Source organism: Nyctereutes procyonoides, unplaced genomic scaffold, assembly GCF_905146905.1.
Source record: "Nyctereutes procyonoides isolate TBG_1078 unplaced genomic scaffold, NYPRO_anot_genome, whole genome shotgun sequence".
NCBI lineage: Eukaryota > Metazoa > Chordata > Mammalia > Carnivora > Canidae > Nyctereutes > Nyctereutes procyonoides.
The window spans coordinates 33,418,250-33,436,360 of NW_026575122.1; the positions used below are offsets into that span (position 1 = coordinate 33,418,250).

Genomic DNA, 18,111 nt, shown 5'->3' on the forward strand with positions numbered 1-18,111 from the left:
CTCTCTGTTATTTTTCTCCCCCCTCCAATTCAATTCATTGTAGAGTCCTATAGAGTCCAACTCCTTGATCTTTCCCCTCATCTCCATTCCCATCACCACTTCGCTGTTTGTGTTCTCCTCACTTCCACTTGTGTTCCTGAAATGGCCGAGCCTTCTGGGAGAGTTGTCCCCACTTCTGGCAATCATTAATTCATAATGCTGTCAGAATAACTTCTTAAAATCTGATCCTGTCACCCACTGCTTAAGACCAGACTTCTTGGCATCATATGGAAAGCTCTGATCCCAGCCAACCTCATTCTCCCTCACCCTCAATCCCATATCCAACTTTCTGCTATATCCTGTGCCCTAGCCATTATGAATAACCTGTCATTTGTAAAGGGCTAGCATTTCCTCACACTTCCCCCATCTTTGTATGTTATTCCTACTACCTGGAAAGCCCCTTGCTTCCTGTTGGGCAGGCAGGATCCAGGGGGATGGGGAGGCACCAACAAAATGGTGGAGGCCAAAATGGCCTCCATCTTGTCACCCTCTCCTTGGAACTTTCCCACCACCAGCAGACCGCCCAAGGACACATCATCAGGGGGAGACAGGACCTATGCAGGAAACCTGAACTGCACCTCACCCAACCCCCATATAAAGGCATAAGCAGTTATCGCCCCATACCGATTCCTCCAGTAATATGCCCTAATACCTATCACCCCATACAGACACAATCCCTTATCCTCCTCCCCCTTAAAAAAGCCCACTTGTACTCCCCTGGGCACGACTTCCCCCCTGGCCCACAACTTCCCCAGCTTCACTCCCTTGTGGGGCCACAGAACCTCGCCTGAGAGCGCATCCATTAAAAGCCTGCCTTGACCAACTTTTGCCTGGCCTCTCTATTTTATTTCACTATCAACCAGATTAAACCTGACACTTCCCCTGGCCAAGATAATTTTTAAAAATTCAACTTGGGCTTGGTTTCTTCTGCAAAGCTCCCACAGCACACATTCATCCCTGTACATACCACACTGATTTCAGATCATCTTCTTTTTTTGTTTTCCCACTAGACTGTGAGCCTTACATCCCCACTATCCATGGTTCTGGTAGAGTGCTTGCAATATAACTAGGTACTCAATGTTGAATGTACATGAGGGATGCTTCTATTACCCAAAAAAGCAAAAAAAAAAAAAAAAAAAAAACCACCTATGCATGGGGCTCCTACCTTTTCCAGATAATAACCCTAATATTTGAAGATAGCTGTTATGTATCTTCTTCTGAATGTATCTTCTTATTCTCAACCTCTCCAGTAATCCACATCCTGATCATCATCCTGAACATCTTTGCCTTGGTAAAACTCCTTTCTCGAACAGATTTCCTATCTAATCCCATCTTGCTTTCTGACCTTCCACTTGCAAAAATTCTTAACATAGCATGTAAAAAATCTATCCAGCTCATTTCTGAAGAGTAGTACTAGACATCTTCTGAACAACTCACTTCCTCAGTCATCTCTTACTCCTAAAGCTATTCCCTCCAAGAAAAAATGCTGATGTTGCATTTTACCAAGTCATGAAATCTTTGCCTCAGAGCCTTCTTCCAAGCTACATCCTAAGTGTAACAAAACATTTAGGTCAACTGACTCCAGCAATGGTAGAGGGATAAGGGGAAGAGCTTACCATGGTGTCTTATCAAGGGAGTGTCTGGCTTGGATAAGCTTTAAGAGGATATTTGTAAAATTCTAAATTCTGTGTCTTAGCTCAGAAAGTTAAGATTACCAGAAAATCTGGCAAAAGCTAGTAAACTTTCTCTTTGTTTTTCTTAATTAGTTTTTCTTGCAAATTACTAATTCTTGCAAAGGTCTTTCATTCCTACTTAGGATTATTTAGGAAGGCATTTGGAGATCTAGAGAGGAAATCAACTATTTGACCAAAGTATGCACTCCTATATGAGAGATGGATTTGTTCTTCCATCTAGAAAGTAATTTTCTGTTAGAACCTGTATGGAACAGTAAGATCAGATATGTATACCTGCTTTTTAAAGAAGTCCAATAAGTCGACCCTGTGAACAAGGTTGTCATCAGATTTCCTTTGCCTCCCCAGTTGAAAAGTAGAGATGGTGCCTAGGTATACACATGGTATTATTTTCTATACATATCTGTATGCTTAAAATTTTCACAATTCAAAATGAAAATTAAAAATAACTTTGAAAAGAGATGCAGAAAATTTCCCTTACATTGACCCACAGCTTTACTTAATTCATTGGGTATCCATTAAATTTAGAGGTAGGAGTATATATTGTAGGGAGGTTTATTTTTTTGTCAGCATGAAGTGTCTACCTAGGTTCATGTCAGTTTTTCCAGAATGAGTTTTACCTGTTACATCACAGATGCGCAAACCTTTCAGCTTCTCAAAAGCTATTATTTTGTTAGAGCACTGAAAGGAATGTAAGAGAAGCACCACTCTCTCCATTTTAGACAGGAGTGGATAGGGTTGTAATGAATTCACTGATTTGCTCCTTGTCTTCTTGACAAGGAGGGGGTCTGAAATGACAGAGCGGATTTTACAGCCTCCAAAAAGTTTCCGGTCACTCAACGTCTCCATACCTTACTACCACATGTAATAACTTAAATAATGACAGCTTTCAAAATTGACTGATAAAGCAGTACTTTTATTCATTATTTAGGTTTCTAGATATAGATTTCTTAAGCCCAGTTATTAAGATTAATTAGAAGGAAAGTAGTATACTTTACAGTAAAATATTTAAATAAACTATTCTTCCCTTACAAATTCCAATTATTCCTGATTTATTTCTGAGTTAATGAAGTACAGAATTGCTACATCCTTTGGATACATATCCAGCTGTTGGCTCCTCTTGTATTAGTGGTCATCAATCTGTCTTTTAGAATCTTAGAAATCATCATATAGAATATAAATTTATTTTTGAAAGTGTTCTCAGGATATCTCCAGTGCTATTTTTGGATTTAATGTCAGAGTGCAATAGCCTCATTATTTTGCTTAGAAATTTGTGGCTTAGATTTTGCATCTATATGAAGGATCTCATAGGCTCCATCTATAATAAGCGGCTTATCCAGTATGTTAATTTTTTAAATGCTGCTCCAAAAAAGAGGCTGCCTTCTTCTGATAAACCCCAGACTTTAATAACATGTCCTCTGAATTAATTCTGTAAATGCAGTACTAAAGTTCAGCACAGCGGTCTGGGCTTTTTAATTAGCTCGCAGCTGCACTGCTGGGATAACATTTCTTGTTGAGGAGGTAGCTTGGTATTCATTATTTGGGCTCTGGTTCAGAGTTCAGTGGTCATTTTAAGCTTTCTTAAAGAATTGCTTGTCTTTGTTTTCAGGGAGAGACCATATGTCTTTGCTTAATCATTACCCAGAAACATTTACCAGTGTTCTTGCCATGACTATACAGCCATTGATTTGGCCTTAACATAACAAATGGTGGCAATCTTCTAGGCACGGAGGGATTGTGTATGATTCCCAAAATCATCTGAGTTATTTGTTTCACTAGTATATAAGTCACACAAATAAGACCTAAATCTCAACTGCTTTACCATTTCAAAATCCTTTACATTTTTAAAATCTCCTTTTTAATGATAATATGGGTTATAACATTTAAAAATTTCTTTTGAAGCTGTATACATTTTAACTGTATTTTCTACATTTTCTAGGAAATGGTATTTTTGTATACACTAGAGAGTATGAAGACTTAATAGAAGGTGTAGCAGATTATGTGGGACAATGGATAATATTAAACACCTATTCTTTGAGTAAATACTATCAAAAACTACATGATCTAATTTCATCTTCATACCAACACTGAAAGATTGTCTCCACTTTACGTAAGGGGAAAACTAAAGAATCAGAGCAGTTAAGGAACTTCCCAAGATCACATAGCTGATAAAATGCAGAACTGGGGTTTGAATCCAGGCCTGCCTTACATCAAAGCTTGGGCTTTTTCTAAATGTTACATTACCTCCTCCTCAAAGCCAAGTGTAAGATTCATCTTTCCTATAATAACCTTTCCAGTGAATTTTAATTCCCTCGGCACGAATTTATGCAGTGTGTACTAAACCATCACATATTTATATATGTCTTTGGAATTATTTTTCTTGGTATTTCATAACTTGTTAAGGCTACTACATGTCTGTATTTCCTAAGTCCAGGCACTATATCCTCTACTTCCTTTTATGCCCTCATAGCAAGAACCACTCTGGACAAATTATACAACTTTTTACACTCGTTATGTTGGGGTATGATTACATAATCTCTCACTTTTTTTTTTTAAGTTTTTATTTATTTGTTTGAAAGAGAGAGTTAGAGTGTGCACAGGTGTGGGGGAGGGCCAAAGGGAGAGGGAGAAGCAGGCTCCCCTCTAAGTAGGGCTCCCCAATGTAGGGCTCCATCGTGGGGCTCTGGGATCATGACCTGAGATGGAGGCAGACGCTTAACTGACTGAGCCATCCAGGTGCCCCCCTTTCACTTTGTATGCTATACTTATCCTTTTGTTTGAATTAGAAAGAAATATACAGGGGTGCTTGGGTGGCTCAGTCAGTTTAACAGTGTCCAACTCAATCTTAGCTCAAGTCTTAATCTCAAGATCATGAGTTCAAGCCCCACGTTGGGCTCCGTGCTGGGCATGGAGCCTACTTTATTATTGTTATTTTTTAAGATTTTACTTATTTATTTGATTCAGCCTAACCTACTGAAGCACCCAGGTGCCCCCATGGAGCCTACTTTACAACAAAGAGAGAAAGAGGGCACCTGGGTGGCTCAGTGGTTGAGCATCTCCCTTCAGGTCAAGTTGTGATTCCAGGGTCCTGGGATCAAGTCCCACTTCAGGCTCCCTGCAGGGAGCCTGCTTCTCCCTCTGCCTATGTCTCACCTCTCTCTCTGTGTCTCTCATGAAAAAAAATAAATAAATAAATAAATAAATAAATAAATAAATAAATAAATAAATAAAATTGAAAAAGAAAGAAAGGAAAAAAGAAATATGTAGATAATTATCTATGCCTAGCATTAGAAAAATCTAATGGTAAATATCCAATGCCAAAGATATTAGCCAAAAAATACAAAGAATATACACATTTATTTGGCACAACATCTGGTTTTCTGTTTGAATTCTTGCAGATTCGAAAGAGTTGTGTGGGAGATATCAGAAAGGGACACAGAACATAAAGACTTCTAACTCTGGGAAATGAACTAGGGGTGGTGGAAGGGGAGGAGGGCGGGGGGTGGGGGTGAATGGGTGACGGGCACGGAGGGGGACACTTGACGGGATGAGCACTGGGTGTTATTCTGTATGTTGGTAAATTGAACACCAATAAAAATTAATTTATAAAAAAAAAAAAAGAAAGAGTTAAATGGGAGAAGCAGGTTAATTATTTCTCTGTTTATAATAGTAATGTATAAGGTCCCAAATACCTGGAAAAAGATGACTAAGCCTCAAGACAGGAAGACTATATGAAGCTATTAAATACCTAGCCTTTTATTTTTAGAGGCATGATGAGGAATTATAAAGGATAGTGAGAGTATGTATCACCGAAAAGGATAGCAAAATGTATGGAAAACGGGCATTAATGTAATGATGGGAAATGAAGACACAGCATATTTAAGAAATTAGGAGAGCCAAAAACAATACAATCTGTAGTAACATGAGAACTACCCCCAAAAATATCATCATGAATATGTTACATATGCATGCTATTTTATCAGTAGAATAGGGTAGCTCAGAGAGACTTTAACATGACCAAATCAGAATGACTAAATCTTTATCCTTTTTTAGCAGATTTAGTGTAGACATATTCTTGTAGTCCTATAAACAAGGTAGTATTACGTGGGAAAAACAATTTTGCTCCGATAAACTTTTTGTTCAGTAGCGACGTGAACTCACATAGTTTACATTGAAACAAGGCATTTGAGAAATGTAAACACGAAATTAAGTGAATAAAATAAGCACTAAAATGATAGTGGACAAAGCCACTGAACTTTAAATGTTGGGATGGTGTATGACAGAAGCAGAGCAATAATGGGGTTTGGATTTGGAACTGAGGAAGGCCAAAATTGCAGAGGAATTGAGAATCTTGACAAGACAAGGGAATCAGCCATTGGGACTCCACCCCCTACCCCCCCCGAAACAGGCATAATTAAAGTTCAAGATGAGTCGGTGAGGTCAGAAACTAAGTAATAAGCAAGCAGAAGTGAGTATATATAGATGTGAGAAGTAAGTCTAATCATTGGGTCAGAAATTGGTAGGCAAGCAGCAGATTCAGAGGACACAGTTACTAGAGTTCAGGAGCAAAGGGTGAGAACCTGGATAACATGAGTTCCAAACGAGAAAGGCAAGGCACATGGTTGGCATTCTGCACGTGGTTGGCAGTCTGGAACCAGGAAACTCACAATAACCGTGCAAACAGAGTAGAAAGAACAATTTGATTCCATGACAAGTTGTCTCCAGAAGTTTCTCCATCATTACCATAAAGAAATTTCATAAAGACTTAAGTATTTTTAGGTCTGAAGATAGAAATAGCAAGATGCATCTGACTAGATGTGGCTTATTGCCAAGCTTTCATGGTGATAATAATTCAGCAGTTTTATCTACAAAATTTTAGAGTTGGTGCCCCCTCCCTGTCTCTTACCCCAAAAGAACTCTTTACCTGTCACCTCAGGCCTCTATCTTGAAAACCACCGAAGCTATTTTTTCATTTCACTTAACTATGATTTGAAATTGCTTTTTCTCTTTCAACTCCCTCACTTGGTATATTCTTATTCTGATGACATTTGCCTACCCACTAAGTTATGGCCTCAACTCAACTCAGTGAGGTATTTTTCTTGAACTAAATTCAACCGTGATCTAATGAATCCCCCATACCTATTTCTTAATAATATCTGAAGCAGATTTTAAAAACTTTTGGGGGATCTTTCAACTATAAAAACTTAGCCTACTACTTTGACAAAGTCAAATCTCCATCTGAGTCAAAGGTATTTTCCTTCTCCTCCATCTCTGTGCTCTTTTACTCCCCTCTGCCCTCCCTTCTCCAAGTTATGGCTCTTTCAGTGTTGTGAACAAGGAGGAAGGAGGAGAAGGAAAGGACAAAATCTTTTTTCTTGGCTAGACTCCACTGCAAGCCTCTTTGGCAGCTGATGCCTTCAGCATGGCAGGTATCCAAATACTGACTGTCTTATAGGGACATGTGGGAGTTTTTGGAAAAGCCCAGCAAGGCCAATGGTAGGAACTGGTACTAGCACATCACTGTCTAGAAGGCAGGATTTTGGCTTTACACAGAGTTCAATTCCAGTTCCCTGCCTCATTCAGGGCTAGCCACATCTCCTATCATTAAAACTGTACACTAACGCTGATGACTTATTTACAGGTTGGGTAGTCCCCATGGGCTGTCGTCTGCTTTTTGCATAATGGCTGTTCTACCTTTGAGTTCTCTATTTCCAGCACTGCAGATTTCTTCTTTTTTTGTGCTTTTTGGTATTCTTTTATTTTTTGTACTTATTTTGCACTGTATAGTAACACTGTTTGGCTGTATTTCCTCCAGCATTTGTTGGCTATATCCACCTCCTGCCAGGCATACACACACATACACATTTGAGGAGTGGGGTTGTGCAACACAAAATATCTGATCCAGTAGATTTGAGGAAGGACCCTGAAGTGTGAATTCTGAAAAATGCTCACCAGATGAGTTTGTATTATGAACTGACCTGTGTCCCCTCCTAATTCCTCTGTTGAAGCCCTACCCCCTAATCTGATTGGATTTGGAGAGGGCATTTAGGGAGGTAATTAAGATTAAATGAGATATTAAGGGTAGGGTCCTAATCCCATAGGACTAGAGTCACTATTAGAAAAGGATGAAACTATCACAGATCTTTTTCTCCATGTATACACACAGAAGAAAGGGGCTACATAAAAACATAGCAAGAAGGTGGCTGTGTACAAGTCAGGAAGGGAGGCCTCACCAGAAACCAACCCTTAAAGCACTTTGATCTTGGATTTCTGACCCTCAGAATAAATTTGTGTTGTTTAAACCAGCCAGGCTGTGGTATTTGTTACGGTAGCCCCTGAGGACTAATACAGTGTGGGTATCAGTGCCATGTCCATCCCTACTGAGAAGCTCGGTGCCAGACTCTCTTAAATTCTTAACAACTGTAACCGCAATGGGAAACCCCAACTCTGAGTCACCAGAGAATATCATGCAAACCTCAACTGCTGTAAAATCATGCTCTACATTTATTTGGGCCTTGGATAACATTTTCTCTATCCTTTGCTCATCCTTTAGTTTCTTTAAGCTCCCAAACCAGTCCTTAGCCTTACTCATTTCTGGCTATTCACCAGAAACACCTATTATATAAGAAATATTAAGATGCCATTTATGCAGCTATGTCATCCTTCCTCTACACATCAGTTTTGCAAATCAAACTCCAATACAAAAATATACAAAAAAAAAAAAAACAACAGGCAAAAACAAACAAACAAAAACTTCAGTTTTTACCTTTCTTAACACTTTTTTATTTTCTTTTTATTTTTTTTTTCTTTTTGGTCCTTCTACATCAGAGAAAGGGATATTCTTTTTATTTTCAAGGTGAACACCCTCTATCTGATTTAGATCCTACCTTCATCTGACCTGTACACCCACTCCCCTCAGCATTTTCATCTTACCTCCCTTGCCCCCACATCTCTGCCATCAAAATTACAGAAGTCAAAAGATTGACTTTCAGTGACTTGGTTTTCAATGACTGGTAAATTGGCTTCTTTCTAACATTTCTATCAGTAAGGAAAAAAAAAATGACATTGAAAGAAGTTCCCTCGGGTCATTGGAATAAAAGAGCAAGGCAGTGGATATAAACTTAGAATTCATCGTTGGAACGGTGATAGTTCACTTGTTCATTTGTTCATGTCAATCTATTTTATTTTGAGCACCTGTTATGGGCCAGGTTCTGTTAGTTTGTTTGTACAAATGGATAGATGAACCATCACCTTGTTGCTAATATCCTCTAAATAGACATCTTCTTTGTTTTCCTACCTTAGTAAGCTGAGAGGGCATTTGCCAGGATCAACAATTAGCTAATGAATACATGTATGAGTGACATTAGTCTTGTCTTCAAGGGGCTGATGTCACAAAAATAGGTAAACTCTATAGAAATTAGGATATAGAAAAATGCTCAAGCATAGAATTTAGTATTGGAACTAGCCAGGGCAAGAGAAGGAAGAACTAATGAAGGACAAAACAAAACAGCATTTTAACAATGGAGAGAAAGAGATGATAAGGTGCTTCAAAACCACATAGAGGGACTGTCCGAATTGTGTTTTCACTGGATCCACTCTGAACATATTCAGTCAGAAGCCCTGTGAGTATGGCCCTGGGAATCTGCATGGTTAAGCTCATACAGGTGACTCTTCTGTACATTCTAGTGTCATGAAAAATAAGTGTCCAAGAAAAGGTGGGAAAAATTATAGAATTATAAGCACTAAAAAAATCTGAAAAATATAAGATTCTCTCTGACTGTGAAAAAAATCCAGCTGATTTTCCTCTTGTTAGCATGAAAAGATAGTCAAGTAAGCATATACCAGGGATGGTGGAGCAGAAAGCTGTGAGCCTGGATCCTTGATGACTGTGCTTGGCAGTTGAATCAATCATACCATCACCTACCTCTGGACTTCTAATGAGAGAATAATAAACCCCTATTCACCAAAATAAAGTAAGTAAAGTGAAAATGTACATTTTAATTTACAGTACATTTATTTGGTAGGAAGATATAAAGAATGAATGCTTATGAGTGATAATGACATTTATTGGGCAGTGACTATGCCTAACTAAGCATTAAGACCTTTGTATAAAAATCTCACCAAAACCTCACAACAGCGCTATGATACACCGTAACTCACCACTATTAATTGAAAAATAAATGAATTCCTCATATCAAGGTGAAGAATATCAAAGGTAGTAAATAAATGTTTCATGCTAATGAAAGGATAGGAAAATGGATGCGGTGAACTTGTTAATTGCCAGGTACTTTCCTGGACATTTTTCCTGCCCATCTTCTTTTGCATTAATTTAAATCCTGTATGTCTTTTGTGGCACATATCAAGTCTAAATCCTCTTTTAGGAAAACTTCCTAGACATTTAAGTATGAGCTTTCCCTCTTTTGATTCTCTGGAATTTAAATTTAGGACCATACTCTATGACCTAGCTTATATAACATTTGGGGTAGAAAAGAGTACAGTGTGTTAAATAAATTCCTGTCAAACGATGACAACTAACCATTTTGCATTTTTCACCTATGAAAGTTTTCCATTATGTGTCTTAATTTTTGTTTTGGACTTACCAGAAATCATACTTCATTTAATTCAACAAATGTAATTAATTTGTCACTAATAGATAACTGTTCTCTGTGGTTTTCAGCTAAGTAATGTTTCTCTCAACATCTCTCTCTGGTGATCCAGGTTAATGGAAATTTGAGAATATATACAACTACTTTTTATTAAGAATTGAATATTTGTCCTCTCCTGCCTCCTTACATGTGTCAATTCTCTTCAGCGTTCTCCAACGATTGGAACTGATATATTCAAATACGTGTAAATTGGGAAAATGATATGGTTTCAATATATGTTGCTGTTGGTATGCCTTTATTTTGTCCTACTGCTAGATGCATGTGACAATTCTTGGGGTAAAGATCTTAACGCTGCCTCTTACACTTAATTACATTGAGGATTTTAGAAAACCGTCTCCACGGATTATACACGATTAGTTCATGTTGAATCGATCGACTTATCAGAAGATGGTCGATAATTTGGATTTGCTCCACTAAATGGAACATACTTTAGTAGTTTGCAAAATACACTAGTTTGAATACACGGCCTATCTTTAAATAATGTTAATATCCCAAATAGTAACGTCATAGGATTTAAAGACCTTTATAACTTTTGCTAATTAAAAAAGATATTCAGGTATTCAAAGTATATTAAAAGAACAGTTTCAAAGTATTCAACAAAAATTGCATTATTTTATTATTATCATGCACTAATATATGTCCAGGTTACTTAGACCTCTGGGATAAGTGAAAAAATATGGGTATATTTTATACAGTAGCATCTTTGAATTCAAGTAGTTCCATTTTTAGGAAGTGCTAATTACAATATTTTCTTGATCTTTACATTGAGAATTATGTCATTAAGGTAGTTTCAGTAATAAACCTTTTGGAGAAAAAAAATGAATTTCCTTATGTAATGTGTGCCGTTATTTCTATATTGTTTTCAGGCTTTATTTGCTATTTGAAGAATGAAAATATAAAAACCAAACTACACAGTACAATCGTCTTGACTATGACAGTGAAAGTATATCAGTGTATGTGACTCACATTTCATTAAAATGCATATAAATATGTTCTAGGATATATATGTATATAATCTCCATAAATGAAAACCCTACTGAAATCATGTCTTAAAATGAAGATGCTGAGTAATTTTTCATGACCACAATGCTCTAAGAGCATATATTTTATTATCTGGAATTGCAACAAATCCACAAAGTGAACAGATTCTAATCTATTATCCATTTTGCCAGTGTACTGTAGCAATGATTCATATATTACTTTAATGTCAAATTCTTGATTAAAGTAGGGTACATAATTCAATATTCTATTGCGACTTCCTTGGAGGAAAAGTTGGATAAAAGCCAATGATTCTTAAAATTCTCTAAGCCGTTTTGAAAAGTTAATCTGTTCTTCTGTTAAGAAGTCCTGAAATAGTGTGAGGAATGGCTATTGTAGCACACCAACCAATTCCTTACTTAACAGTGATTAAAGAGGGAAAACTGTGTCATTTTGCCCAAGTGCTAATTTTCCACCTCAAAGGCACAGCTCGAGGCACAGGTCATGTCTAACCTGGTAAGATCTGTAAATGAATCAAAAAAAAAAAAATTCTAACAGGGTTAACTTGGAAGTTTTTGGTTTTGAAACTTTTTACTATTGTGTTCCTAAGCTTTTAAAAATATTTCAAAACCAAATGCTATCAGAGAGTGAGCACGCGTAATAAAGTGTTCTGCATCGCCTGTAGGCTTTTAAGGAAGACGTTGCAAATATTCAACTTTCCAGTCCTGGAGTTAAGAGAAGGGAGGAGGCTCCAGAATTTATCTTCTCGTTCTGATTAAGTGACGCTGAAAATAACACTGATAAGGTCTCTGCACGAGCGGCGACGATTAGTTCAAATAGAGGCGGCTGCAGGAAGAAGATGCAACACGCTGTCTTAGGCAGAACCCGAATCTTTACGTACGTGTGTGCACGTCTGCGGAGGAAGGAATTTTTTTTCCTTTGCATTTTATTTTTTAAGGAGATGTCTCTACGGGTAGTGTCTATTAACTTGCAAGACCTCTCGAAGTTTGGAGCGAACCAGGTTACCTTTTAACCGTCTCAACCCCGCACGCTCCTCCGTGTGTTACCTTTTCTTTTTCTCACCCACGCGAAAAGAAAGGTGCGGGGTCGGGATGCTGCCCGGTGAACCCAAGGACCCAACGGCTGGGGTAGAGGGAGACGGCGCAAGCCCTACACGAGCCCGGGGGCATGTCTAGGCGCCCATCCCGAGGCGCGCCCGCGTTCAGCCTCCCGGCGCTGCAGCGGGGCTCCCCGGGGGCGCGGGCGGGACCCGGGCAGGGAGGCGGCTGGGCCACTGCCGCCGGCCGGCGCGTGCGCGCGGCCCGGGCCGGCCGGCGAGTCCGGGGCACGGCGGAGCGCGGACGCGGCGAGCGGGCGGCCCGGGACCCGCGCGGGCCGGGAGCGCTCGCCCTCGCCCACGCCCTCGCGCGGCGGCCCGGCTCCCGGGCTCCCGGGCTCCCGGGCTCCCGAGCGGCGCCGGCCGACGAGCGCCCGCTTCCGCCCGCAGCAGCGCCCGCCCGCAGCCCACCGGCCCCGCGCCGGGACGGCAGCTGGGACCGCCGCAGTCGCCGCCCCGCGCCGGGCCGCCCCCGCCTCCCCCGCCGCCCCTCCCCCGCCGCGATACGTCATGGAAACACGGACGTCAGAGCCCCTCGGCCAATCGCGGGCCACGGCAGGAGGGAAGGAGCGCGCGGGAGGGGGCGGGGGCAGCGGCGCGGCGCGGCTCCCGGGAAGGAAGGGAGGGAGGGAGGGAGGGAGGGGCGCGTGGAGGCGCGAGGCCCCCGCCCCTCACTCCGGACACCCTTTCCCGACCGCGCGGCAAGTTCTCCTCGCCGGGCGCGCGCTCGCCAGCCGGGGCCGCGCTCGCCGGATCCTCCCCTTAAACGCCCTCTCCGCGGCGCTCGGCTCCCCGCGCCCGGCCGAGCCGCGCTTCCTCGGCGTGCGCGCGCTTGCCCGCCCCCAGGCTCCCCGCGGGCTGCGTCACGTGACCGCGCCCAGCCAAGGCGGCAGCGGCGGCGGCGCGAGCTTCGGCGGCGGCGGCGGCGGCGGCGGCGGCAGAGGCAGCGGGAACAGCTGCGCCGCCAGCGTGGAGCGGGAGGCGTGTGGGTGTGGAAGGAAGGGAGCGCCAGACCGGAACGGGTGAGCGTTCACCTCCCCCTGCCTGCCCCGGCCGTCCTGCGGGCCGCCCGGTGCACACGGGGGCCCCTGCCCCGGGGCTCTGCGCATCCCCCCTCGTGCTCGGCCGTGCGCTCGCGGGTGGCCGCGGGGCTCTCGGAGGGCGCCGCACCCCGCCCGCCGCCGCCGCCGCTGCCGCTGCGGACGGCGGCGTGAGGCTGGCGGAGCTGCCCGTGCTGAGCGCGGCGCGCCCTGTGTGCGGCTCTGCGGAGCCGAGGAGGCGGGTCCTGCGGGGACGCGGGCGGCCACTCGGCGGCTGCCGGGCTCTGGGCGGGGGCCGGGCTGGGCGCCGCCTCCTCCGCCGCCGCCGCCGCCGCCGCCGCCTCCTCGCGGTGCAGCGTGAGTAGGGAGCCCCGGCTGGTGGACGCCGAGCCTCTGGGCTCCGCGGCCGCCCCGTCCCCGAGGTGCAGCCGCACCTCCGCGTGGCGCCCCGAGCCCCGCGAGGCGGCTGCGGGCGGGCGGACGACCGAGCCGCGGTTCTCCGAGCTCCCCGCTGCCCCTCGGCGCTCCCGCCCGGCCCCCCGACCCCCCTGCAGCCTCCCCTGCCTCCCCCCCTCGGAAGATGGTTCCTGCTGCCGGGCGAGGTGAGTGGCGGCGGCGGCGGCGGCGGGTCGGGTCACCTGCGGGGGAGGCCGGGGCGCGGCGGCCGGGGTCCTGACCGCCGGGTGCCCCGCGGACTGCGGCGCGGTCGGGAGAAGTTGGCGGGGGCGTTCGGGGCGCCTCCCGCAGGTTGGCTCCCGCCGCGCCCGCCCCGGGAGCTCGGAAAGGTGAGCGGCTTCCTCGGCGCCGGGTCCGGCCGCGGGGCTCCGTGTCTGCACCCGCCGCTGCTCCGCGTGCCCCGGCCGTCTCGGCCGCGCCCCCGCCCCGGCGCGTGGTGACCTTGAGGGCAGCGGTGCCCGGCGCTGTGTCCCCGCGCCCCGGGAGGGTCACCCTCTAATCCCCAGCTCCGGCCCCGCGGGCGCCCGGCGGGCTGCGGGCGGGGGCCCCGGGCGGCCCCTGGCCGCGGCTGCTGGGTGGATGCGTTGTCACCCCGGACGGCGCTTCCGCGGGAGTTGGGGAGCCGCCTGCCCCCCCCCCCGCCCCCGGCGTCTCCTGCCTGGCCCCCCAGGATGTGCACGGTTGCTTCCGATTCGGATTTCTGGACTTAGTTTAAAAGGAAAAACCACCAGCGCCGCCACAGAACACGGTGCGTCCTCCGCCCGCTGCTCGGCGAGGGTCGGGAGCGAGAGCCGCATTCCGGTTGCGGGGGCGGGGGGCGCGCTCCCTCGGTGCGGTCCTGCGGGCGGCCCCGGCGGCCGAGCTGGTGAGCGACCCTGCCCCCGCGCCGCCCCCGCCGGGCCGGGCCGGGCTCCGTGCGCGTTTCATTCAGCAGTTTCTGCGGGACTCGGGCGCTGGGGGTGCTCGCCTCCCGGCGGGGCGGCGGGCGCGGGCGGCGGGGGGCAGGGCGCGGGGGGCAGGGCGCGGGGGGCAGGGCGCGGGGGCGGGCGGGGGGCTCTAAATCTAGGAGCGCTGGACCCGGCACCACACGCCTCTTTTCGACCTTTGCCTGGGCTCGGAGCGCGGCGAGCAATCACCCCTGGCTGTTCCGCATGCTACTTTTCTGGGTTTATTAATGATCTAATGGCTCCTGTGGGTATCGATTGCTGTTCACGATGAATTCGTTATACGGATGGTTTTTTTTTTCTTTTTCTTTTTCTTTTTTTTTTCATACGTGTGTAGGTATATGCCTGTGTCCGGATTGTCTGTCTGTCAACATGGAAGCCTTTGTTGTGTTTTAACCTCCCCCACCTGAGGACAGCCTTATTTTAAAATAAAGCTCTTGCTCAACGTGCGTGTATTTTATAATAAGAAGCACTTTTAAGGATCTGCTTTGTAAGAGGCTGTCCTCGAGCAGAGGGTGTGTGACCCTTTGGATGGCGGCCCACGTGAGTCAGGAGAGGGCCCGCACCGCTTGCCCTGCTGCTAGCCCGCCTTCCCCAGGCGCTCCCTGTCCTTGTGTGTGGCAGAGGCGGATTGGGGGAATTAGAGGGATTGGAGGAGAATCTGCTTTTTGTACTTGGGCGTTTCATTTGGGTACTCCCCCCTCCCTTTTTGTCTTTTTCGTCCCGGTGAGTTCAAATTTGAAGTAGATCAAGAAACGTTTTTCTTACAAGGAGTCTTAAAAAAAAAAAAAAAAAAAAAGAAAGAAACCTAGTGTGTGAAATGGGCTTATTTAGCCATGATTTCAGGGGGGACGTTTTAGTTTCTACCTTGCGTCGGATGAGACAGTTAAATTGCTGTAATTAAGGGTGGATCTCTGTCCTGATTTTGGTTTGGGTGTAACTGCAAAGATCTTTGAAAAGTAACTGTTATTTCCTACCATATAGTCTGCAAAAGTGAGTCACAATCGGGTGAGTTGAGGACAGAGCGCCACCTTTAATTTGAAAAATTTCGTGATTTTTTTTTTTATTAAAATGTAAAAATTCAGTGTACGCCTTCCCGATTTTCATGACAGCGGCTATCGTTATGACATCCCCATTTGGACGTATAAAGTGAAATGGTCTTTTTCTGTATTAATGGGGGATTCCTCCAATTATACGGGAAATCTTGGTTTTTTGATTGAAGCTTGAGATTTAATGTAGGATTTTGAGAGGAGGTGAGAAACTAGTTTTGATTTGTGCTTATGATAATAGGAGTAATAGTCTGGACCTACTTAGGAAGAGAAATAAGGAAATAGCTGCATTATAAATAGATATTTAAATCCATCTATTGCCACTAAATCAAGGTACCTACCAGCATGATAGTGGTTTTACCCTTTGTTTGTTTTTACCTTATGTGCTATTAACAGATTGTACAGGAAGCCTGCAAAAAATCTGTGAAATTACTAACCTTTAGTAAGGTTATATAGTAGGGTTTCTTTCTTTTTTTTTTTTTTTTCTTTCCCCATCTTCCAACAGCTTGTCTTTTATGGTTTTACTGCGAGTTTTACAATTACTTGTTTTTAAATGACACAAATGAGGACTTCCAGCAGGAGTACTTCTATTCGAACTTAGTAAAGACCATGTTGGGAAAAGTGGTTTCTATATATGGCTCCTCTCAAATGCATGTCATACAAAAATAAATGGAGTTTTTAATGCTTAGAAGACAAATGCTGTAGTGACAGCTGAATTGGTGAGATTTCCTTCCTTGCCCACTTGCTCACTCCTGTCCCTCTCTTCCAAACCAAAAATTCAAGGTACACTCTCTCTTTAGGCACAGGATACTGTTTGATAATTGTGACTGTGGATGTAACATGAAGAAACAAAGATTTAGCTCTCAAGGAATGAATGAATGAATGAATGAATGAATGATGTGTCCTAGTTACTAGTTTACCAGTCACAAGGTATTATTGCCCTTTTATATGCATTTAGGTTTTAATTGAACACTTGCAATTTCTTCATATATAAAATTTCTTCGGATGTAAAGCATAAGCTATTAAGCTGTAGGCGCTTTATTAAATTAAAATTGAATAAAACATTTACTTGAGATGAAGAGTAGCTTAGGCTTTTTTTAGTCTGTAATGTGGCACCATGTTAGGACATTATTTGAGCAATTAGGGTGATGTATGCTGAGTAATTATACATTGTTATGCATCATTTGATAGAATCTTTGATTTGGGGGTTAAATTTACTGAATGCCTTTTCTGAAAGACATCCGTTGTGAATGAAACATTCTCTTTCCATGTGCACGGAGTTGTATAGGTCAACAGGTTTTAAGAGGAAAGGCCAATTACAGCTATCAGTCTTTTATGTACAACCAAAGAAGTATTTACCTCCTTTTTTTTTTTTTGTATCTACATGCAATTGAAATTGGTTGTTTTCACTTTTTAATTCTTGAATTTTGTAATGAATGAGCAAAACAATAAAGAAGTAAAGATCAGGAAGCAGAAAGTTATTAAATTTTTGCACCTTAGTTAAGACCTTACTTGCCCAGTTGGAGGGGAATATTATTTTCTAGTAGGTGTCCTATTATATAAAAGGGTACTTGTGAGTAGCTTATTTTGGAATGTATAGAATCTGTGGTAACACTGAAGGCAAATGATTCAGTAGTTACGGGAAAACTTTTTTAAAGATGAAAAGACTTTTAAAAGATTTATTTTTTAGCTTTTACAAATGTTTTACATAAATGCATTGCTTTGTTAAAAGACTATTATGGCAATTGTCAAATATGAGAAAGAATACTTCTTGACTAGTTTTGACAATTATCAATTGGTGGCCCATCTGATTTCATTTCTATCTTTATGCATGAGATCTGTTAGAAATGGGGACATTTCACAGGTAACCAAAGTGAAATTCATGTGTATTTTATTTGTAATTTACAAGAATACACAACAATGTCCAATATCTAATGGAACCTGAAAGGTAATTTTTATGTTTTTCATTGTTTCTGTAATAGTCTGTTTTCCAGCAGGCTCCTAAAGATACGTGTCTCTCAACTTTTGCTCTCTTAGTAATAATACTTTTGGTTTATAAAGTGCTGTACAATACTTCAGAATATGTCACATACTACCTCATTTGAGTCTCACAATAAATAGTCCTGTGTGA

At 43.6% G+C, this 18,111-nt stretch overlaps 1 protein-coding gene across 5 annotated transcripts in view; it reads left to right on the forward strand.

Moving 5' to 3' along the window:
• Positions 1-13,358: 13,358 nt before the first annotated feature.
• The window catches only part of ATP2B1 (ATPase plasma membrane Ca2+ transporting 1), a 128,361-nt gene continuing 123,608 nt past the window's right edge, over positions 13,359-18,111 (forward strand). For 4 of the 5 annotated variants that reach the window (XR_008665881.1, XM_055336327.1, XM_055336322.1 and 1 more), the window contains exon 1: positions 13,359-13,513. The gene's annotated coding sequence lies outside the window, so the exon portion shown is untranslated. Of the gene's footprint in view, positions 13,514-13,882; positions 14,134-18,111 lie in introns of those variants that run through there. The other variant, XM_055336323.1, reaches the window with a different exon arrangement.